This window comes from Cajanus cajan, chromosome 4 (genome assembly GCF_000230855.2).
Source record: "Cajanus cajan strain Asha chromosome 4, NIPB_CcT2T_4, whole genome shotgun sequence".
Classification (NCBI taxonomy): domain Eukaryota; kingdom Viridiplantae; phylum Streptophyta; class Magnoliopsida; order Fabales; family Fabaceae; genus Cajanus; species Cajanus cajan.
This window is the reverse complement of record NC_138520.1, coordinates 29,317,342-29,343,455: the sequence shown is the minus strand read 5'-3', so window position 1 is coordinate 29,343,455 and position 26,114 is coordinate 29,317,342.

Sequence of the window (26,114 nt, the reverse complement as noted above, 5' to 3'; positions counted from 1 at the left end):
TTCATGCCTCATCATTCTTGTGAATCATCTTGGTGCTTTAGGCTTCCTTGCTAGGGTTCCTACCATTTTTTCTTTAAAATTGAGTTGCTGGAAATTTTTGGGCTGCTTGATATAATGATGTTTTTAATTTTATAATCCATATGGTTTTGCCATAAACTTGTTTCCTTTGAACTACCTTGAAAGAAATTCCAAGTTTTTATGTTTAGCCTTTGAAATGAACAAAAAATGACATGCATGCCACTTGTTTGATAAAATGGTCGTGAGTCCTTGATGAGCTTTAGAGAGTCAATCATGCATGCTAATTAGTTCTAGCATGTTCTACATTCCTAAAATATCATGTGTGATTAATTTCTTTGCACATACTTGCTTTAAAATTTTTGGCCACTTTGTGTATTCCTTGGTGCACTTAACATGCCTATGTATTTGATGGAAGAGCATGGGCTAAAGGCCCAACCACTAGAGCAATGGCCAGGGGGTTACTTGAAGATTTGACTGCTTCAGAGCTTAGTGGGCCCAATGGGCTTGGTGGGCCTAGGGAGCTTCTCACTTGGGCTTTGATTGATTGAACACCATGTTTAATTGTATTTTCTTAGTATAGGAATTTACTTTGTTGTTGGTCTTGTATTTTGACCGTAGATTAGGGTTTAGGTGTCTTGGGCTTAATTTTGGGCTTCTTGAGCTTTGGGCTTTTGATACCCAATATTGGGCTCATTCTTCTTCTTATATTTTTTCCTATTCATTGTATTCATTAGACCAATGTATTTCGGTCATTAGATTAGGGTTATATGAAGAATACATTAATAGGAAAATTAGGTTTCATTTATGCATCATTTAGAAGAAATTTGAGTTGAATTTGAGTCACATGGATGGCATGGAGTGGTTCCGGCCATGTGAGCTTCAAATGCAACTCAAATCACTTCTAAATGACTCCTAAATGAGGGTAGCATCTGAATTAGTCACGTTGGAAGCCAAAGTTTGAATTTCAAATTCAAATTTGAAATTCAAACTAGGCGCCAATTTGATTGATTTGAAATTGTCGCCCAAAGTTAACCTAGTTTCTTCCTATAAGTGTATCTTTTCCTACCTATTGTAAACACTTTTGAATATATGATAATCTGAATTTACTTCAGCCAATTCTAAAGTCACCGAAATCCCCAAGAGAGAGCTATAGAGAGTGCCTTCATAGTTTCTTAGGAAAACCCTAGTTTCCTACACTTTGAAGTGTGCAATCCCTTGAGGCTTGAGCTTGGATACTTCCTTCAAGGTCTTGACCTTGTCTTCAGCTGGAGAACTTCGTCCAAGAAGTTCATCAACTTAGTTCCATCTCCATTGAAGAGGATCCGTGCCTAGGAGGAGCTTAGGAGGAGCTAGTTCATCACTTCTCCTACTCTTTCTATCAATTTTGGTATCAAGAGCAAGGTTCTTCAAGGAGATAAGTGCTTCATCTTTTTGTGTCCGAATTGGTGTTGTTCATTGTGTTCTTCTTGTCTTCTTTGAGTTTCTATTCGGATCTAAGTGTTTGGAATCAAATTTGTTCCATAGATCCATTGTTGATTGTTCTTGATTTTCTTCCACAATCAATGTTTTAGGAATTATTTGCTTGTGCTTATTTTGAGTTTATTTTGAGTCTCTCCATTCCTTGTATGTGTCCGTGATTGGACCTCATGCATTGCATTTAGATTTTGGTTTTGAATCTATGTTTTGTCTTAGAAGTTTGTGTTTAGTCTTTATATGTTGCAAATTCCTTGAATAGCATGTTTAACCTAGTTTTATTTTGAACTTTGTGTCTACATATTGCTCTCGGTTTTGCTTCTCTTTTGCCTACCTATATGTGCTTTTTCTTTTACCTTATTGTGTTCATAATTTTCTATTAGTCCTAGCAAGTTTCTTTAGAGTTAGGTTTCCATTGTGTTCTTAAGTTTTCAAATCACTTTCCATTGAAAATCTTATAAAAATTTTTGACTCAAAATTTCAAGTGCTTAATTCTACTTCTAGTGCACTCTTTCTTGTGGATTCAGTTTTAAAAAAATTAGAGGCTGAAAACAGAGATAAAACAGAGCCTAAAACAAAAGAAAAGACCTAGAGTTCAAAAGAAAAATAGTTCAAAAGGAATCCAAACCAAAACCTAAAGACTAGTGCACTAGTTTCTCAAATTTACTTGAATTTTGACCTAATTTTTGTCTAACTTGTAGTCACGGTTTCTATAGCTTGGAATCTTAGAAAAATTTGAAACAAAAGGAAAATATACTCTCTGGACTCTTAACTTGAATATAGAAAAAGAAAGAATTAAAAAAAAATAGAGAAAGCATTTTAAAGTGAAAAAGCCGAGAGGTGTTCATTGATAAAAATTCATTTGATTCCTTGTTATTGTTTTGACTACTATTTGTTCTATACTTATCCAATTGCTTTCAAATTTTTTTTGTTTTGTTCATCTACTCTATTACCTATCTAGGAACATTCCTAACTGAGTGCTACCTTTATTTGGACTCTTATTTTCCAGTTTTACTTGTTGAACCTCTTTGAGTCTTGTCATATATACATATTACTCTTAACTTTTGGTATAAGCCTTTCAAATTGTGCTTCTATTGCTTGTCTAGTTTTCTTTCAATAATTTCCCTGTGCTGGAAGTGGCCTCAAATCCTTGCTCAAGGATCAAGCATTGCTCAACAAAGAGTTGGAAAAGTTTGGACACTAAGACCTAAAAATTTGACCTAATTTAGTGACCAAAACTTCTCCTAAACTTCCTTCACTTGAGTGACCATTCCTTTCACCTTGTGAGGCAGCCACCATTAACCTCTTTTGTTGTGATTCTTTGCAGGTCCAGGAGCATCAAATTTGAAGGATTAGTGGCGGATTAAGACACTTAAACAAGTGTTAGAAAAGTTGAACACAAAAACCGTCACTAAATTGGTCACCAAAACCGCCATTTATTGCTTTTTAGGCTAGTTTAAATTTTGCAATCTCTCTTGTATTTTAAAATCAATTTGTAAAGCTTGGAGGGAGTATTAAGAAGCTGGTCAGGTATATCTAACTCCTTGTTAGCATCCTCACGTGTAGTGCTAGTGGAAGTGGCTTGGAAATTTCATATGTTTCAAGCTTCCACTTAGGATATCCGACTAGTTGCTTACATTGTTTCCTTTAAGTTCTTTGTCTTTTAATTGCTTTATTTTGCTGCCTTGAAACGTCTAGACTTGTGTAGATTTACTTGCTCACGTTTATTTTAGTCTCAAAAAACAAAAAAATTGTGAAAAAGCATTCAAAATTTTTGTGAAAAGTTTTGGGGAATTGGAGATACCACAAAGGAGTTTAGTGATTTCCACTTGAAAAGGCTTGGTTATTAAGTGGCTCTTTGTAGCTCACCTCCCTTGATAGTGAAACTTGTACACTTAGACTTCCAAGTGTTATTTTCATTCCTAGAAAATACCAAAAACATTTTATAACTTTTTGCATAGCATATAAAATCTTATTGCTTAATCATGAGTCAACATTCTCAAAGTAGTAGTGACTTTGAATCTCCTAAAAGTTTTAAAAGAATTGTCAAGGAGGTTGAGGCACTAAAACTTTGGAAGCATGATGAAATACTTCAAAAACAAAAAGAAAAACTTGAAAAGGAAGTACAAATCATGGCTTTAGAACAAGAGATTCAAAAGATTAAGCAACGAGAAGAAAAACTTTTGAAAAGATTAAATAAAAATAAAAGTCCAAAAGGTTCTTCTAGGAGCTCAACCAAGAGCTCCAATGATTCTCAAAGTCAAAATAATGATGGTAGTATACAAATGGATGCTTACTATCAACCCCCACCTAGGAGAGTCATTAAAGAACACAAAGTGAGGGAATCAAGGGTTGATCTCCCTTACTTTCATGGAAAAGATAATGTGGACACCTACTTGGATTGGGAGATGAAAGTGGAGCAAATCTTCACTTGTCATCAAGTAGGTGAGGAAAGAAAAGTTCCTTTAGCCACCCTAGCTTTTCAAGGACAAGCCATGTATTGGTGGACATCCTTGGAAAGAGAGAGAAGACTTCACAATGATCCTCCCATCACTTATTGGAATGAGTTGAGGAGTGCTATGAGAAGAAGGCACATACCTTCTTATTATAGTAGGGAGCTTATGGATAAGCTTCAAAGACTCCAACAAAAGGGTATGAGTGTTGAGGAGTATAGACAAAAAATGGAGTTGTATCTCATGAGGGCTGGGATAAGGGAAGAAGAAAGATTGACCATTGCTAGATTTCTAAGTGGTCTTAATTTTGACATAAGAGATAGAGTTGAGTTACTCCCTTATAGGGACCTTGATGATTTGGTCCAACTTTGTATAAGGGTGGAACAACAAAATTTGAAAAAAACTTCTTTTAAAGGTAAAACTCAATCTAGCTCTTATGTTAAGAAAGACTACAAGAGGGAGGGTCAATTTGATACCTCTAAGAAATTTGGTAAAGAAAAAGAAAAAGAAAATGAGAAAAATAAAAATATTGTCACTTCTAGTAGTAAAACTAGTGATATCAAATGCTTTAAGTGTCTTGGGAGAGGTCATATAGCTTCTCAATGCCCAACTAAAAAAGTGATGATTTTGAAGGGGCAAGACATTTATAGTAGTGTTGATGAATCTAGTTCCACTACTTCAAGTGACAGTGAATCAAGTGAGGAAGACCATCCCATTGAAAGTGCATATCCTTGTGATGGTCAACTTCTAATGATTAGAAGGCTTCTAGGAAACCAACCTCATGAGTCTCACCTTTCACAAAGAGAGAATATTTTTCACACAAGGTGTAAAATTCTTAATAATGCTTGTTCTCTCATTGTGGATAGTGGGTCTTGTTGTAATTGTTGTAGTACAAGGTTGGTGGAGAAGCTTGGTCTTACTATTATTCCCCATCCGAAACCATATCAACTTCATTGGATTAATGAAGATGGGGATATTAATGTTAATAATCAAGTGAAAGTCAAGTTCTCTATTGGTAACTATGAAGATCAAGTGGTTTGTGACATAGTTCCAATGGAAGCTTGCCATATTTTGTTGGGAAGGCCATGGCAATTTGACAAGAAAACCATGCATAATGGCCTTACCAATGAAATCACTTTTACCCATAAAGAAAAGAAATTTGTACTTCATCCTTTGTCTCCTTCACAAGTGATAGAGGATCAAGTACAAATGAAATTGAAAAGAGAAGAAGAAAAAAAAACTTGATTAAAAAAAAAAACAAAAAGGAAAAGAAGCATAAGTCTTCAAAGAAGAAGGAAGAGAAATCTCTTTCTATAGAAGGAATTCAACAAGAAACTTTAACACAAACCCTAATTGTTGAAAAGCCTTCTTACCTTCTTCTTTGTAGAAGTGTGCTTCAGTGTCATAATTTAAGCATTGAACTTAGTTCTTTACCTCCTCAAGTTTCTCATTTATTAAAAGAATTTGATGATATATTCCCTAGTGAAGGTCCAAAAGGCCTTCCTCCTTTTAGGGGTATAGAACATCAAATTGATTTTGTGCCTGGGGCTGTAGACCCCTAAAATTGTCCGGGTCGGAAATAAGACTCAAAGACTCTCGAAGACCGAAGGAAAGTCAGCCGGAAGGACTCCTGGAAGACCCTAGGATGATTCTTTGTAGGTCTAGAAGTCTTAGAGTAGCTTAGAATAAGGGTGTGCGAGGATTGGAGCTCAATACACCCTCCCAGAGGTTCAGTATGGCCGTACTGAGCCATTTGAACTGCAATACGGCCGTAGTGAACTCAATACGGCCGTACTGAAGTTTTTGAACTTTAGTACGGCCGTACCAAATTCAATACGGCCGTACTGTAGTTCAAAAACCCAGTACGGGCCGTATTGACCTCCCAGGCCGTATTGCGCCTCAATCCTATAAATAGGACGTCATTTGCACGTCATTCCACACTTTTTCCACACTTCTGGACCCTCGTGCTGAGTATTCTTCGGTTTTTGAGCTATTCTCTGCCCTAGAAGTCTCTCCGAGAGCCAATCCGACGAAGTTCTTGAGTCATGAGCCATTAGCTTGAGACTCGAACAAGTCGAAGGGAAATCTCTTTGATTTCCATAGTAAAAATTATCTTTAGGGAAAGGAGCGAGCGGACGTGTAGTGGGAAGGAGCGCCAAAAAGCCTCCTAAACTTCGTTTTGAATATATAAAAGCCCGCTTCGAAGGTTTCTTTCCAAATCCCTTCTTTTACCGCTTTTATTTATTGCTTTTGATTGTTGCATTGCATGTTTAGAGTTTTCATCATGTAAATATTTTACTCATAATCGTTTCTAATAAATAGGGGTAATTTAGTAACTTTACACTATTATTTATGAAATAATCCGTCATAGGGAACCCGAAAGGGGCGTTGTGGGGTGCTAACACCTTCCCCGCACGTAATCGACTCCCTTACCCAACTCTGGTTGTAATGGCCAAGTTGATTTGTGAAAATCAATTGCCTTATATCTTTTTCCAATGTTTTGAGTAAAACATTGGTGGCGACTCCAAGAACCCCTATTTCGCGAAAACCACTAATCCATGGAGGGTCCCGCTTGGGATTAACATGGATTGGTGAGAATCATTTAACAAAATTGTTAGTTCGATGAGTTCTCAGTTTGAGAATAAGTCGTCCTAACAATCCATCATCTTTCAAAACTTAAAAAGAGTCCAACCATCGTCGCGAATGCCAAGGTCCGTTTCGGCGGGTGGCGATAGATGGCGACTCCACTGGGGAAGCCTCGAGAGTCAGTCCCATTTAGTGATGAATTATTTCTAAAATAATAGTTTAAAATTACTTCATTACCCCTCGCTTGTATGATAATATGTTTTTCCTAATTGGCTTTAATAACTGTTGGATGTTTAAATTTTCGCAATTGTTTGAAATATAAACTGCACACGAACCTTTGCACACAACGGTTCCCTCTATACCCGGGGGCATGAGTGGAAAGCCATAGGGAGTGGATGTTAGTACGGCCGGTTGTCGAATGGGTCTATAGGTGCCCGTAGACCGTTGTCGGAAAGCATCACTCAAGGTGAAAACCATGAACTCAAGTCCGACAGTGCGTTGGAGCTTTCCATCGACTTACGACGAGAGGGATTGGTGTCCCTATAATGGGGGCACCTTGGGGGCCTTAGACCGGTGAGAACAGTTAGAACCTCCTTGAATATGCACTTGTCTGTAGGATACCCCTACCTCGTGATTCGCTCGTGACTGTTCGTGGATGAGTGAATTGTTTGTATATAGGTCTATGTGACATTGTTTGTGCATTAATAATAAACCTCGTAATAAGGTCTAAGAATAACCCCATGCATGAAAAATGTCATGACATGAGAGGAAAGACCATGTGTGAAAATATAATAAAAGTGAGGAGCATGTGTATCATTACCAATAAGACATCATGCATCCTCATAACCATTCATTTTAGGCTCACCAATACCCCTTGACGTGAGTGAAAGAGACCCATGACTATTTCGATTCTCCGTTGGGGAGAGATCATAAGTCAAGGAGGGTGGTAAACCTCCGTCTTAAAAAGGCAGCGCCTTAAAGATGGAAGGTTATCAAGCTCATGTCAAGAGTGTATTCATTCCATAAATAAACTAATTAGATTAAGCATTCATTTTAGAAAGTGGCTGGTCATCTCTCTGTCCTCACGCGCGCGCAGAAACTCAAGAAAATGGACGCGTTGGAGGAACAAAACAAGAAGCTTACAACCGAGCTCTCACAGCTCAAGGAGCAAATGGCGCAAATGATGGAACTCATGCGTCACTGTAGACCCCTAAAATTGTCCGGGTCGGAAATAAGACTCGAAGACTCTCGAAGACTGAAGGAAAGTCAGCCAAAAGGACTCCTAGAAGACCCTGGAAGACTTTAGGATGATTGTCTGTAGGTTTAGAGGTCTTAGAGTAGCTTAAAATAAGAATGTGGGAGGATTGAAGATCAATACGGCCTCCTAGAGGTTCAGTACGGCCGTACTGAACATTTTGAACTACAATACGGCCGTACTGAACTCAATACGGCCGTATTGAAGTTTTTGAACTTCAGTACGGCCGTACCCAATTCAATATGGCCGTACCGTATTTCAAAATTTTGGTACGGGCCGTATTGATGTCAGAGGCCGTATTGCGCCTCACTCCTATATATAGGACGTCATTTGGACGTTCCTCCACACTTTCACACTCAGTTTTGACTCCCTCCTTGAGTATTCTGGGGTTTTTGAGCAGTGTTCTGCCCTAGAAATCTCTCTGGGAGTCGATCCGACGAAGTTCTGGAATTCCGAGCACTTAGCTTGGAGATTCGAACCTAGTCGAAGGGAAATCCTCCGGATTCCCATAGTCAAAAGTTTTTAGGAAGGAGCGAGCGAGCTTGTAGAGCGAGGGAATGCCAAAAAGCTTCCCAGTTTTACTCAATATATAAAAGCACGCTTCAAGAGGTTTCTTCTTAAATCCTTCCTTTTACTGCTTTCTGTGTGCATATTTAATTGTCATCATGTAGATATTTAAAGTATAATCGCTTATAATAAATAGGGGTAATTTAGTAATTTTACACTGTTATTTTAGAAATAATCTGTCATAGGGAACCCGAAAGGGGCGCTGTGGGGTGCTGACACCTTCCCCACGCGTAATCGACTCCCTTACCCAACTCTGGTTGTAATGGCCAAAGTTGATTTATAAAATCAATTGCCTTATCCCTTTTTCCAATGTTTTGAGTAAAACATTGGTGGCGACTCCACGAACCCCTCCTTTTGCGAAAACCACTAATCCATGGAGGGTCCCGCTTGGGATTAATATGGATTGGTGAATCATTTAATAAAATTGCTCGTTTGACAAGGTCTCAATTTGAGAATACGTCATTCTAGCAATCCATATTTTTAAACAAATAAACGAGTCCAACCATCCCTCGCGAATGCCGAAAGCCCGTTTCGGGCCGGTGGCGACAGATGGCGACTCCACTGGGGAAGTTTAGAGAGTCAGTCCCATTTAGTGACAGATTATTTTTAACAAATAATAGTTAAAATTACTTCATTACCCCTTGTTTGTATGATAACATGCTTTATATATTTGGCTTTAAATAACTGTTGTTTGTTTAAATTTCCGCAATTTGTTTGAAATAAAAATTGCACACAAACCTTTGCACACAACAGTTCCCTCTATACCCGGGGGCATGAGTGGTAATCCATAGGGAGTGGATGTTAGTACGGCCTGTTGAATGGGTCTATAGGAGCCTACGAGACCGTTGTCGGAAAAACATCACTCAAGGTGATAACCATGAACTTAAGTCCGACGGTGCGTTGGAACTTTCCATCGACCCACGACGAGAGGAATTGGGTCCCTATAATGGGGGCACCTTGGGGGCCTCAGACCGGTGAGAACAGTTAGATCCACCTTGAATATGCACTTTTCTGCAGGATACCCCCACCTCGTGATTCGCTCGTGACTGTTCGTGGATGAGTGAATTGTTTGTGCATTGTTTATGTGAAATTGTTTGAGCATACATTGCATTTCTTTAAACATACAACATTCCTATTCTTTTAAAATAAAAATAAATAGGAATAAGGATCTTCCATTGCATGGTGTTAACATCTACCTTCATTACATTCATATAGGTAGTTTCCCTTTTCACCCAAAAATACAAAAAATATAATAAATAAAAATACCCAAAAAAGAAAAAAGGGTTATTTATCCAAACCAAGCAATATCATGCATCATCCTAGGGATATCCCGAAAACATGATAAGGCTTAGTTCAATAAACACAATGCATGCATATTCATCGCCATCATCTCATATCATGCATATAGATCATGGAGGGATCTAGGAGTTATTCATTTCATACATCTCTCCTAGTATTCCATTAATAAATATTAATAAAAAGAAAGAAATAATCGATGCGTATGTTCAAAGAATGGATCGCACGCCGTTCGTTATCAAGTGTAAGCCAACAACCGTGCCAAGCGAGCATACGTCAACTCCGTTGTTGGTAATCAAGACAAACAAAGGGGAAGGTCCAACACCATTAAGGATCACAGTTCCAAGGCCTTTCCCTTGCAAATCAAATAAGGCTGTGCCGTGGATATACGACATCCACTCTTCTGCCGACAGCGATATCTCCAACATCGCTGGACTTGGGGGCATGACTAGGAGTGGCAGGATCTACACTCCCGATGATCTTCATGATAAAGCTCCCAAGAATAAAGAAAAAGAAAAGAAAAAAAAAACCGAGGAAAAAGAATCCGAGGAGGAGAAAGACAAGCTGTTAAAATATATCCGACAGAGCGAGTATTCCATCATGGATCAACTTCATAAGACGCCAGCAAAGATTACTCTGTTGTCGTTGATCCTATGCTCCGAACCGCATCGGCAAGCTCTGTTGAAAGTCTTGAACGAGGCATATATGTCGCACACTATCTCCCAAGACAAGTTTGAGGGGATTGTTAGTCACATCAAGGCTAATGATCACCTCACCTTCACCGATGAAGAAATCCCCGCCGAGGGATCAAATCATAACAAACCCTTGCACATCTCTGTAAAGTGCAAGGAGTATCACATCGCAAAGGTCTTGGTGGATAACGGATCTTCCTTGAACGTGATGCCCAAAAGAACTCTTGATCAAATGGCAATCAAGGGAGTCCAAATGCGCCCGAGCAACATGATCGTTCGAGCTTTCGACGGTTCTAAAAGAGAAGTGGTGGGAGAAGTCAATCTTCCAATCCAAATTGGACCTACCATCTTCAACGTCGAATTTCAAGTGATGGATATTACTCCTGTATACAGCTGTCTCCTAGGCCGACCTTGGATTCATGATGCGAAAGCTGTACCCTCTACGCTCCACCAGAAAGTCAAGTTCATAGTGGGTGACAAACTGGTGACTGTACAAGCTGAAGATGACATACTCATCAGCAAACCATCCACCATACCTTACGTGGATGTAGCGGAGGAAGCTTTAGAAACCGCCTTCCAAGCATTGGAAATCGCCAATGTCGAAACGTTTCCCCGAGAAATGAAGAAGGTAGCTCATACGCTCACAAAGAACGGATACTTGCCAAGACAAGAATTAGGCAAGGACTCCCAAGGAATCCCGGAGCTACCCATTATCAAAGACAATCCGGGGAAACAAGGGTTAAGATACAACCCTAACAAAGATCAAAGGACGAAGAGGAACCAAGATCCTTCTCGACGTTCTTTAAGCCAGATCTTTAGGAAGGCTGGTTCACAAACGTCAAGGCCAGCAGTTGTCATCAAGTGTCCTTCTCCTTCCGATAGGGATGTATAGACTCAGTGACTATTAGAGATCACTCCTCGGGGACAGCCCGACCCCCGAGCCTCGATAGGGCACATGTTTCCATTATGATTATAATAAAATCATTCTTCATTAATTCTTTATTGCTTCTTTTCTCGCTTGCAATAAAATTCTAGACCACATTATTTTAACCCTGTTTGAATAAACATGAATGAGGTTAAAATCATCTTAATAATAATAAACCCACATCATTTTTATGTGGAAGTGTGTGTGTCAACTTGGAGCACCTTTTCTTGGCCTCAATAAGTGCCATCATGGATAAAGAAATCCTAAAGAGCAAAAGACCCGCTAGGAATCCCACAAAAGGGTGACCTAGGCAAAAGTTAGGGTTACAAAATAAGACCAAAAGACCCGCTAGGAATCCCACAAAAGGGTGACCTAGGCAAAAATTAGGGTTACAAAATAAAAAGCCCGCTAAGACACCACAAATGGGTGTTTTAGGCAAAAGTAAGAGCCATCAAAAAAAAAAAGGAAAAAAACAGAATAAATCCATGATGGTACCATCAATTGAATTCAACAAAGGGGCTCAAGAAAAGCTATCCAAGTTGTCAAAACACAATAACAAAGATGTGCTTAACCTCATAAGTGTTTAAACAAACAAACCTAAACACAATAAGCCTACCTTGGCCATCCATGCTTACAAAAACAATTTTTCAAAAATAAAATAATCCCCTCTAAAACACAAACTTTTGAAAATATATCCTTTCCTTCTTTTCTCTCTTGTCCCAACGATTTTTGAATAAACTAGTGGAAACATGGAGATATAGTGGTCAATAGGAGGGTTGACACATCTTCTAAAGAAAGGGAAGGATCATTTGGTTGATGACACCAAATCTCAAATATAATACGCATCATTCCTCGGTTACAGAAGTCGGCAGCGCACAGTCCGTCTGGAGGAATGGCAAAATCCAAACACAAAAACGCATCGGTTAATTCTTTTGAAAAAAGAATCAAATAGAATTAGGTGCATCATACTGCATACATGCATACAGATGATAGGTGTACTGGAAGATCACTTATTCTCTGTTTATTGAAAAAACAAAAAAAATAAATAATATAAATTTCAGAAAAAACAATGCGCCTGTACCATGTTCAGTACACCCGTATTAAAATCAGGGTTATGAACAAAATTTCAACTCAATACGGGCGTACTGAAATGGATGCGGCCGTATTGGCCATAAAGAAACATTCAAAGACCTTATCATGAGGCAACTGCATAAAATAGAAAAATAGAAAATTGCTTGTGTATGACAGCAGCAAGCAAAATACAAAGATTCAGAAAATCAACAGCATCATACAGAATAATTGAGCCTGGAGAGGCTTGCCGAAAGAATACTCTCAAAATAACTGAGCCTGGAGAGGCTCGCCGAAATAATACTCTCTCAGAATAATTGAGCCTGGAGAGGCTTGCCGAAAGAATACTCTCAGAATAATTGAGCCTGGAGAGGCTTGCCGAAACAATACTCCCACAGAATAATTGAGCCTGGAGAGGCTTGTCGAAATAATACTCCTTCAGAATAATTGAGCCTGGAGAGGCTTGCCGAAATAATACTCCTACAAAATAACTGAGCCTGGAGAGGCTTGCCGAAATAATACTCTCTCATAATAACTGAATTTAATTTCTTTAGCACTTTTAATTTCTGTACAGCAAAAGCCAAAAACATAAAAAAGGCAAAATACAGAAAAAGCCAAATCAGAAGAAAAGGCAAAATACAGAAAAAGCCGAAAATAAAAAAGGCAAGGATATAGAAAATCCAACAAACAATTTGTACCGAATAACTAAGCCTGGAGAGGCTTACCAAAATAATACTCCACATCCTCCACAGTATGCAGAATAACTGAGCCTGGAGAGGCTCGCAGAAATAATACTCCCCAAAGGGAACCTCAGCTCATGAAGCCAATATCCAACAAGAGCTTTCAAAGCAAGATCGTCAAAATCTCCCAAAGGAAGTACGATCATCCAAGTAATATCTCCAAGTCAAAGGACTTCAGACTTCCTCAGTGGAAAGTAGCTCTCCGACTCAGGCATTGAATGAGGCTAAGCCTGTAGAGGCTTCCTAAATAATACTCTCCCGATCAGACAGAATAATTGAGCCTGGAGAGGCTCGCAGAAATAATACTCCTTCAGAATAATCGAGCCTGGAGAGGCTCGTAGAAAGAATACTCCCTTCAGAATAACTGAGCCTGGAGAGGCTCGCAGAAAGAATACTCCCTCAGAATAATTGAGCCTGGAGAGGCTCGCAGAAATAATACTCCCTTCAGAATAATTGAGCTTGGAGAGGCTCGCAGAAATAATACTCCTTCAGAATAATTGAGCCTGGAGAGGCTCGCAGAAAGAATACTCCCTCAGAATAATTGAGCCTGGAGAGGCTCGCAGAAACAATACTCTTCCTTCAGAATAGTTGAGCCTAGAAAGGCTCGATTCCCCAGAGATATCTCAAGCTTACACTCACGGGCCAAATTCCCCAGTAAAAGCTATCAGAATGCGATCAGCGAAATCCCCAAAGGAGGCCTGATCATCCAAGAAAAATGTCTAAGGACTTTAAACTTCCCCAATGGAGGATAGTTTTCCAACTCAAAAGCGATGAGTGAAGCTAAGCCTGAAGAGGCTTTCTAAATAATACTCTGGGATGAATAAAAACTTCAAATCCCCAATCGCCTACTAAAGAGGCATCTCTTCAAAAGGAAGACCAATAAACTATTCCCCAAGTGGAATTTGGCTCTCAGCCTAACAAATGAACGTCAAGATGATCTGCCTAACAAAAGAGGCCAATCAACATCAATCCCCAGTGGATGATCGCCTATCCAAGAGGCATCCCCACAAAAGGGGAAGAAAATCAAAAAGATTAATAAAATTCCCCAAGCGGAATTTGGCATCCCGCCAAAACATCGAACATCAAGACTATCTGCCTAACAGAAGAGGCCAGTCAAAAAATCAACATGTCAACATCCCTAGCGGATAACAGCCTACACAGAGGCTACAAAACCAGAAAAGTCAAAAAGAGTCACCCGAATAAGGATAACCGGGATACTCCACCAACGTCGACAGGACGTCAGCCAAACATAAGGCATCGCTCATTTCAAAAAGAGCATCTTTGTGTCTACACCCCAAGGAAACAGAAATTCCTCAATGGGCACCAACCATACAATGCAAAGTTGGGACACAAGAACCTATGAGTAACTGCACATCCCCGAGACGGATCCCTGCGTTATCCAGCCTCAGCGGCATCAAAATCAAAATCAAACCGTCGAAACAGCATCGTGGACTGTGGAGACAAATCAATCACAGATCCCTGGAGAGGGCAAACTCGCCATGCCGAAGTGATCAGAAACACGGAGGCAGACCCTGGAGAGGGCAAACTCGCCATGCCGAAGTGAACAGAAACACGGAGGCAGACCCTGGAGAGGGCAAACTCACTTTGCCAAAGTGATCAGAAACACGGAGGCAGACCTTGGAGAGGGCAAACTCAGTACCGAAGTGTTCAGAAAGCACGGAGGTATGCAACTTTCGGCTCGGGCGGCGAGTAAAGTTGTATCTGGAGAGACAGTACTCACAGCTTCCTGCTAGGGCGTCTAGTGAAGCTACCCTGGAGAGGGCAAACTCAGTACCGAAGTGTTCAGAAAGCACGGAGGTATGCAACTTTCGGCTCGGGCGGCGAGTAAAGTTGTATCTGGAGAGACGGTACTCACCCTGGAGAGGGCAAACTCAGTACCGAAGTGTTCAGAAAGCACGGAGGTATGCAACTTTCGGCTCGGGCGGCGAGTAAAGTTGTATCTGGAGAGACGGTACTCACCCTGGAGAGGGCAAACTCAGTACCAAAGTGTTCAGAAAGCACGGAGGTATGCAACTTTCGGCTCGGGCGGCGAGTAAAGTTGTATCTGGAGAGACGGTACTCACCCTGGAGAGGGCAAACTCAGTACCAAAGTGTTCAGAAAGCACGGAGGTATGCAACTTTCGGCTCGGGCGGCGAGTAAAGTTGTATCTGGAGAGACGGTACTCACCCTGGAGAGGGCAAACTCAGTACCGAAGTGTTCAGAAAGCACGGAGGTATGCAACTTTCGGCTCGGGCGGCGAGTAAAGTTGTATCTGGAGAGACGGTACTCACCCTGGAGAGGGCAAACTCTGTACCAAAGTGTTCAGAAAACACGGAGGTACGCAACTTCCGACTCGGGCAGCGAGTGAAGTTGTACTCACAGCTTCCAGCTAGGGCGTTTAGCGAGGCTAACCTGGAGAGGCTACTCAACCAATTTTCCACCGGAAGACGCTACAAGTTAGAAGGTTGGCACATCACCCGGACAATTGGGTCAACACCTTTACTTGTCAACCGGTAAACTAAAAGGCCGTTTGACCAAGTAAAGGGGGGGCAGCTGTAGACCCCTAAAATTGTCCGGGTCGGAAATAAGACTCGAAGACTCTCGAAGACTGAAGGAAAGTCAGCCAAAAGGACTCCTAGAAGACCCTGGAAGACTTTAGGATGATTGTCTGTAGGTTTAGAGGTCTTAGAGTAGCTTAAAATAAGAATGTGGGAGGATTGAAGATCAATACGGCCTCCTAGAGGTTCAGTACGGCCGTACTGAACATTTTGAACTACAATACTGCCGTACTGAACTCAATACGGCCGTATTGAAGTTTTTGAACTTCAGTACGGCCGTACCCAATTCAATACGGCCGTACCGTAGTTCAAAATTTTGGTACGGGCCGTATTGATGTCAGAGGCCGTATTGCGCCTCACTCCTATATATAGGACGTCATTTGGACGTTCCTCCACACTGTCACACTCAGTTTTGACTCCCTCCTTGAGTATTCTGGGGTTTTTGAGCAGTGTTCTGCCCTAGAAATCTCTCTGGGAGTCGATCCGACGAAGTTCTAGAATTCCGAGCACTTAGCTTGGAGATTCGAACCTAGTCGAAGGGAAATCCTCCGGATTCCCATAGTCAAAAGTTTTTAGGAAGGAGCGAGCGAGCTTGTAGAGCGAGGGAATGCCAAAAAGCTTCCCAGTTTTACTCAATATATAAAAGCACGCTTCAAGAGGTTTCTTCTTAAATCCTTCCTTTTACTGCTTTCTGTGTGCATATTTAATTGTCATCATGTAGATATTTAAAGTATAATTGCTTATAATAAATAGGGGTAATTTAGTAATTTTACACTGTTATTTTAGAAATAATCTGTCATAGGGAACCCGAAAGGGGCGCTGTGGGGTGCTGACACCTTCCCCACGCGTAATCGACTCCCTTACCCAACTCTGGTTGTAATGGCCAAAGTTGATTTATAAAATCAATTGCCTTATCCCTTTTTCCAATGTTTTGAGTAAAACATTGGTGGCGACTCCACGAACCCCTCCTTTTGCGAAAACCACTAATCCATGGAGGGTCCCGCTTGGGATTAATATGGATTGGTGAATCATTTAATAAAATTGCTCGTTTGACAAGGTCTCAGTTTGAGAATACGTCATTCTAGCAATCCATATTTTTAAACAAATAAACGAGTCCAACCATCCCTCGCGAATGCCGAAAGCCCGTTTCGGGCCGGTGGCGACAGTCACCAAAACATACACGGGGCTCAACACAGTGACCATGAGTCCCATCATGAGGAGGAGCAAGAGCAAGAGCCTCTGTAAGCTGTACCCCTTGGGGCGGGGATTACAATTAGAAAGCCCGAGGTTTCAAAGGAGCAATTCCACGCTCTCGAGGACCGGTTGAGGGCTATGGAGGGGCATGATTTTGATATCAAAGATGCCGTCGACATGTGCTTAGTGAGGGACATCCAATTCCCTCCCAAATTTAAAGTGCCCGATCTCCCAAAGTATGTGGGATCGACTTGCCCCAAAATTCATCTCACCATGTATTGCCGAAAGATGGCTGCATATGCCACTAATGAAAAGCTCTTAATCCATTGCTTCCAAGAGAGCTTGGCTGACACCGCACTCAACTGGTATATGCAGCTGGATGGGAATCAGGTGCTTACATGGAAGCAGTTGGCCGACGCATTTCTCAAGCGCTACAAGTATAACATCGACCTAACACCCGATAGGTCCGATCTTCAAGCCTTGAGTAAGAAAAGTGATGAATCCTTTAAGGCGTACGCCCAACGATGGAGGGAGTTGGCGGCACAAATAGAGCCCCCACTGTCGGATAAGGAGACGGTGTCCCTGTTTATAAACTCGTTGACCGGTCCCTATTATGACAAGATGATAGGGAACACGACAACGCTCTTCTCGGACATCATCACCATTGGAGAAAGAGTGGAACAAGGGCTGAAAAGTGGGAAGCTAGCTAAGCCTTCCCAATCATTTGAAGCTAAGAAGACCTTTGGGAAGAAGAAGGAGGGAGGAGTCAACGCCATAACTATTTCTTCATCTTCCTCCGCTTCGAAGTCGGGAAAGTCGCAGTACAACCCTGTGAAGAAGTTTGATAAACTTCCGACCACATATAGCGACCTCCTACCGAAGCTAGTCCAAGCTCATCTTCTAGCTTACATTCCACCAAGGAAAATTGATCCACCTTACCCCGATTGGTACAATCCGCAAGACAAATGTCTATACCATTCGGGGGCACCGGGGCATTCAACGGAGAACTGTAGAGCTCTCAAATATAAGGTCCAAGACCTTATTGATGCCGGGTGGATCACTTTTGATTCGACAGCGCCCGACGTGAGCAAGAATCCTCTGCCGAAGCAAGAGTAGAGAGAAGAGCATGCCACGATAGGGCCCCTCCACATTTTTCTTTTCTTTCTGGGACTCATGATCAGTACCCGAGATCATGAGATCTTTTTCACGTAAATAAGGGTTTTTTTTGTACAGCTTTTCATACATATCAATAAAGAGGCATTTTTCACACATCATTCTCTCATTTATTCTTTTCTCTCTTTCTCTCATTAACATTAATAATTCTAAACCAAAAACAGAACCGATAAAACAATTATGTCTGTGATTGTTCGCTCCGACCGGGATCCGAAAGTTGAGGATGAATGGGTTGAGTTGGACAGTGATGAGGAGACCATCTCTCCGGATCTGCAAAGACTGCTAGATCAAGAAGCTCGTCTACTCCAACCGTACCAAGAGAAATTGGAGACCGTGAATTTGGGGCAGGGCCAAGAGATAAAAGAGGTCAACATTGGGACCCATATCAGTGATGAAATAAGGGCGCAATTGATCCAATTGTTAAGGGAATATAAGGACGTATTTGCATGGTCGTATCATGATATGCCCGGTTTGGACTCTAACATCGTCGAGCACAAGTTACCGTTGAAAGAAGGGTTTCGACCCGTCAAACAAAAGCTCCGACGAATCAAGCCCGAGTGGTCTTTAAAGATCAAGGAGGAGGTAGAAAAGAAATTAGATGCGGGATTCTTGGTTGTATCTCAGTATCCCGAATGGCTGGCTAACATCGTGCCAGTCATTAAAAATAATGGAAAGGTTAGAGTTTGTGTTGACTACAGGGATCTGAATCGTGCCAGTCCAAAGGACGATTTTCCCTTACCTCACATCGATACACTGGTGGATCATACAGCCACGAACACACTCTATTCCTTTATGGATGGGTACTCTGGGTACAACCAAATCAAGATGAATGAGGAAGACCGCGAGAAAACTTCCTTCATTACACCCTGGGGCACTTTCTGCTACAGGGTGATGCCTTTTGGACTTAAAAATGCGGGTGCCACCTACCAACGAGCGATGGTGATGTTATTCCACGACATGATCCACAAAGAAATTGAAGTATACGTGGATGACATGATCACAAAGTCGAAGGACGAAATGGACCATATCCAATATTTGAGAAAATTATTCAACCGGCTTCGCAAGTATCAGCTTAAGCTAAATCCGGCTAAGTGCACTTTCGGAGTTCGGTCGGGTAAGCTTCTCGGGTTCATCGTCAGTAAAAAAGGCATAGAGGTGGACCCCGATAAAGTGAAGGCAATAATGGAAATGCCTCCTCCTAAAACCGAGAAAGAGATAAGAGGATTCCTCGGTAGGGTGAACTATGTCGCAAGGTTCATCGCACAGTTGACTGACACGTGCAAACCAATATTCAGGCTGTTGCGCAAGAATCATTCCGAATCTTGGGATGAGGATTGTCAACAAGCTTTTGATAAGATCAAACAGTGCTTGGCCAATCCACCAGTATTGGTGCCACCTGTCGAGGGAAGACCATTAATCCTCTACTTAACCGTGCTTGATGAGTCCATGGGAGGTGTGCTAGGACAACAAGACGAAACGGGAAAGAAAGAACGAGCCATCTACTACCTGAGCAAGAAATTTCTCGACTATGAGACCCGCTACACGCCGTTAGAAAAGACGTGCTGTACGTTAGCATGGGCAACACAACGGCTCAGGCAGTATATGATTAGGCATACTACTTGGTTGGTTTCCAAAATGGATCCAATTAACTACGTGTTCGAAAAACCAATAATCACTGGGAAGACTGCCCGATGGCAAGTACAGTTATCAGAATTTGACATCATACATGTCACACAAAAGGCCATCAAGGGCAGTACCCTAGCTGATTACCTAGCACACGGGCCGACCAACGACTACCAATCCCTTCAGGATAATTTCCCCGATGAGGATATAATGAATCTACAACATGAAGAGCCTAAAGATGATGCGTGGACCATGTATTTTGATGGAGCCTCCAACATGCTTGGACGAGGGATTGGCACAGTGCTAATCTCTCCACAAGGAAAATACATTCCCGTAACGGCAAGACTCAACTTCGATTGTACAAACAACATGGCTGAATATGAGGCTTGCGCGTTGGGAATCCAAGCAGCCATCAACAATGGTATCCTAAAACTCAAAGTGTTTGGTGATTCGGCCCTAGTCATCTATCAACTACGAGGCGATTGGGAAGTCCGAAATCCTAAACTGATACCATATGTTGAACACATCAAAGATTTGACACATTTCTTCCAAAGTGTCGTCTTTGAATACATTCCAAGGGAGGAGAATCAGTTTGCCGATGCTCTTGCTACGCTCTCGTCGATGTTCGCCTTGGATAGTAAGCATGAAATGCCCATCATCAATATCCGGCGGCACGATAATGACAAGAAGCATATCCGAAGAAGGGCCAGGGGATTTCTGCTAGTCGGTGAAACCCTCTACAAGAAAAATTATGACTCGGTCTTGTTGAGATGTATAGACCAAGTCGAAGCTCAAAATATGATCAAAGAAGTACATGAGGGGGTTTTCGGTACCCATATCCCCGGGCCTGCAATGGCTAAAAAGATCCGCAGGGCGGGATACTATTGGTCGACCATGGAAAGGGATTGTTACCAGTACGTGCGAAAATGCCATAAGTGTCAAGCATACGTCGACAACATTCATGTCCCACCGACTCCACTCAATGTATTGGCTTCACCTTGGCCATTCGCAATGTGGGGCATGGATGTTATTGGACCCATCGAGCCGAAAGCATCCAATGGACATAGATTCATCCTTGTGGCCATTGACTACTTCACCAAATGGGTAGAAGCGGCATCGTATGCTCATGTGACCCGAAAGGTGGTAACATCCTTCATCAAGAAGAACATTATATGCAGATACGGTATTCCCGATAAAATCATCACTGATAATGGATCTAATTTGAATAACAAAATGGTGGAAGAACTGTGCCAAGAATTCAAGATCCAACACCACAACTCTTCCCCATATCGGCCAAAGATGAATGGGGCAGTCGAGGCAGCCAATAAAAACATCAAGAAAATAGTGCAAAAGATGGTTGTCTCATTTAAAGACTGGCATGAGATGTTACCCTTCGCTCTTCATGGTTATAGGACTTCAGTACGCACATCTACAGGAGCTACTCCATTCTCCCTCGTCTATGGGATGGAGGCAGTTCTACTTGTCGAAGTCGAGATACCTTCTCTAAGGGTAATCATGGAAGCAAAACTTTCCGAGACAGAATGGGTTCAAAGCCGATACGACCAGTTGAATCTTATTGAAGAGAAATGGCTGAACGCCATATGCCATGGTCAAGCCTATCAGAGGAAGATCAAAAAGGCTTTTGACAAGAAAGTCCACCCTCGAGTCTACCACGAGGGAGAGCTGGTAATGAAGAAGTTGCTACCAGCTCAAAAGGACAAAATCAGAAAGTGGGCCCCGAATTACGAAGGACCATACGTGGTGAAGCGAGCCTTCTCAGGAGGAGCATTGATCCTCACGGACATGGATGGAGAAGAACTTCGATACCCAGTCAACGCTGACGTGGTAAAGAAGTACTATGCTTGAAGACGTTGCTTGCATAGGCCCGCTAGGATGAAAACCCGAAAAGGGCGTCCTAGGCAAAAGTTAGGGCAAAATAAAAAGCCCGCCAGTACAAGGGTACTAGGCAAAACAAAGGCGAATTTATCCCCGCTAGGATACATCCTAGGCAAAAATTAGGGGCAAAAGAATAAGACACAAAAACAAAGCAAGCAACGATCACTTGAACCGAAAACCGAAAGGCGGTTCAAGTGATTATCTTCTAGAAGCAAGCGTCTTGCAGTGTCTACACTCTTGACTCAGGCATCTCACCCGAAGCAATTAGGGGAACGTAAGAGCAACAATTACAGATATAATTGTTAAGCCTAATGTATATAGCCTACCCTGGCCAGCCATTCTTCAGAAATTCCTTTTGTATATCTTTCTGTAAAAACATTTGTGAATATCAATAAAATATCTATTCATTTCTCTTCTCTTGACCATGTGATTATGCCTCTAAATTGGTGTTTCTTAAAAATTGTATGAAATTACTTTAATAATCGGTCAATAAAGAAAGTTGGAGGGGTTCCTATAAAATCCGTAATCTCCTGCGTAAGAGGCTCACAGAAATCCTCCCTCACATCGACGACAGAAATTCCTCCAAGAAGAGGAGGATAGGGAGAGCCATTCATTTTTCTAAAAACATTAACAAAATGATTAAACTTGCATTTTGTGCATCACACACACATTAGTTGCACATTCAAAGACCTTATCGTGAGGCAGTCGCATAAAATAGAAAAAATAGGAAAAATTTGTTGTGTATGACAGCAGCCAACAGAAAAACCCAAAAATCGACAAAAAAGGCAAAAATTCAGAAAATCCAGCAAATTGTACAGAATAACTGAGCCTGGAAAGGCTTGCCGAAATAATACTCCCCAGAGACATCTCAGCTTGCACTCTTGGGCCGAATTCCCAGTGAAAGCTATCAGAGCAAGATCAGCAAGATTCCCCAATGGAAGCGTGATCATCCAAACAAAATATCCGAGTCAAAGGACTTAGACTTCCTCAGTGGAAGATAGCTTTCCAACTCGAGCGACGAGTGAAGCTAAGCCTGAAGAGGCTTTCTAAATAATACTCTGGGATACATAAGATCCTCAACCCCCATTCGCCTACTCAGAGGCACTCCTTCAAAAACAGAAAATCCGAAAAGATCAATAATCGTTCCCCAAGCGGAATTCGAACGTCAAGATAATCCGCCTAACAGAAGAGGCTAATCAAGATCAATACGACAGAATCCCCCAGCGGATAACAGCCTACGCAGAGGCAACAAAACCAGAAAATCAAAAGAGTCACCCGAATAAGGATAACCGGGATACTCCACCAACGTCAAAAGGACGTCAGCCAATCATAAGGCATCGCTCACCTCAGAAAGAGCATCTTTGTGTCTGCATCCCCAAGGAATCAGAATTTCCCCAGTGGGCACCAACTACGCAATGGAAAGTTGGGACACAAGAACCTATGAGTAACTGCACATGCCCTAGACGGATCCCTGCGTTATCCAGCCCTCAGCGGCACCAAAATCAAAAACAACCGTCGAAGCAGCATCGTGGACTGTGGAGACAAAATCATCACAACAGAATCCCCCAGCGGATAACAGCCTACGCAGAGGCAACAAAACCAGAAAATCAAAAGAGTCACCCGAATAAGGATAACCGGGATACTCCACCAACGTCGAAAGGACGTCAGCCAATCATAAGGCATCGCTCACCTCAGAAAGAGCATCTTTGTGTCTGCATTCCCAAGGAATCAGAATTTCCCCAGTGGGCACCAACTACGCAATGGAAAGTTGGGACACAAGAACCTATGAGTAGCTGCACATCCCCTAGACGGATCCCTGCGCTATCCAGCCCTCAGCGGCACCAAAATAAAAAACAACCGTCGAAGCAGCATCGTGGACTGTGGAGACAAAATCATCACAAATCCCTGGAGAGGGCAAACTCACGCTACCAAAGTGACCAGAAGCACGGAGGTATGCAACCCTGGGGAGGGCAAACCGCAGACCCTGGAGAGGGCAAACTCACGCTACCGAGGTCGTCAGAAACACCGAGGTATGCACGAGCCTGGAGAGGCGACGACTAATACTCAGCTACCCCGTCGTCAGAAACACGGAGGTATGCAGCTACCGAGGTTGTCAGAAACACTGAGGTATGCACGAGCCTGGAGAGGCGACGACTAATACTCAGCTACCCCGTCGTCAGAAACACGGAGGTATGCAGCTACCGAGGTTGTCAGAAACATCGAGGTATGCACGAGCCTGGAGAGGCGACGACTAATACTCAGCTACCCCGTCGTTAGAAACACGGAGGTATGCAGCTACCGAGGTTGTCAGAAACACCGAGGTATGCACGAGCCTGGAGAGGCGACGACTAATACTCAGCTACCCCGTCGTCAGAAACACGGAGGTATGCAGCTACCGAGGTTGTCAGAAACACCGAGGTATGCATGAGCCTAGAGAGGCGACGACCAATACTCAGCTACCGACGTCGTTAGAAACACGGAGGTATGCAGCTGCCAACGTCGTCAGAAACACGGAGGCATGCAGACCCTGGAGAGGGCAAACTCACGTTACCGAGGTTTTCAGAAACACCGAGGTATGCACGAGCCTGGAGAGGCGACGACTAATACTCAACCTGGAGAGGCCACTCAACAATTTTCCCACCAGAAGACACTACAAGTCGGAAGGATGGCTTACTCCCCGAACAATTGGGTCAACTCCTTTACTTGTCAACCGGTACACCAAAAAGCCGTTCGACTAAGTAAAGGGAGGGCAGCTGTAGACCCCTAAAATTGTCCGGGTCGGAAATAATACTCAAAGACTCTCGAAGACCGAAGGAAAGTCAGCCGGAAGGACTCCTGGAAGACCCTAGGATGATTCTTCGTAGGTCTAGAAGTCTTAGAGTAGCTTAGAATAAGGGTGTGCGAGGATTGGAGCTCAATACACCCTCCCAAAGGTTCAGTACGGCCGTACTGAGCCATTTGAACTACAATACGGCCGTAGTGAACTCAATACGGCCGTACTGAAGTTTTTGAACTTCAGTACGGCCGTACCAAATTCAATACGGCCGTACTGTAGTTCAAAAACCCAGTACGGGCCGTATTGACCTCCCAGGCCGTATTGCGCCTCAATCCTATAAATAGGACGTCATTTGCACGTCATTCCACACTTTTTCCACACTTCTGGACCCTCGTGCTGAGTATTCTTCGATTTTTGAGCTATTCTCTGCCCTAGAAGTCTCTCCGAGAGCCAATCCGACGAAGTTCTTGAGTCATGAGCCATTAGCTTGAGACTCGAACAAGTCGAAGGGAAATATCTTTGATTTCCATAGTAAAAATTATCTTTAGGGAAAGGAGAGAGCGGACGTGTAGTGGGAAGGAGCTCCAAAAAGCCTCCTAAACTTCGTTTTGAATATATAAAAGCCCGCTTCAAAGGTTTCTTTCCAAATCCCTTCTTTTACCGCTTTTATTTATTGATTTTTGATTGTTGCATTGCATGTTTAGAGTTTTCATCATGTAAATATTTCACTCATAATCGTTTCTAATAAATAGGGGTAATTTAGTAACTTTACACTATTATTTATGAAATAATCCGTCATAGGGAACCCGAAAGGGGCGTTGTGGGGTGCTAACACCTTCCCCGCACGTAATCGACTCCCTTACCCAACTCTGGTTGTAATGGCCAAGTTGATTTGTGAAAATCAATTGCCTTATATCTTTTTCCAATGTTTTGAGTAAAACATTGGTGGCGACTCCAAGAACCCCTTTTTGCGAAAACCACTAATCCATGGAGGGTCCCGCTTGGGATTAACATGGATTGGTGAGAATCATTTAACAAAATTGTTAGTTCGATGAGGTCTCAGTTTGAGAATAAGTCGTCCTAACAATCCATCATCTTTCAAAACTTAAAAAGAGTCCAACCATCGTCGCGAATGCCAAGGTCCGTTTCGGCGGGTGGCGACAGGGGCTAGTCTACCCAATAGACCAGCCTATAGGACAAATCCTCAAGAAACTAAGGAGATAGAGAACCAAGTCCATGAATTATTGAATAAAGGGTGGGTACAAAAGAGTTTGAGTCCCTGTGTTGTGCCTGTATTGTTAGTGCCCAAGAAAGATGGAAATTGGAGAATGTGTTGTGATTGTAGGGCCATTAACAATATCACAATCAAGTACAGGCACCGAATCCCTAGACTTGATGATATGCTTGATGAATTACATGGTGCCTCTATATTTTCTAAAATTGATCTTAAAAGTGGTTATCACCAAATAAGAATTAAAAAGGGTGATGAGTGGAAAACTGCTTTTAAGACCAAATTTGGATTGTATGAGTGGCTAGTTATGCCTTTTGGTTTAACTAATGCACCAAGTACATTCATGAGGCTTATGAATCATGTCTTGAGAGAGTGTATAGGAAAATTTGTTGTTGTTTATTTTGATGATATATTAATCTATAGTAGTTCTCAAGATGATCACTTAGGACATCTTAGAGAAGTTATGATGATCCTTAGGGAAAACCAATTATTTGCAAATCTTGAAAAATGTACTTTTTGTGTGGATCATGTGGTTTTCCTAGGGTTCATTGTAAGCAAAAATGGGGTTCAAGTGGACCCCGAGAAAATC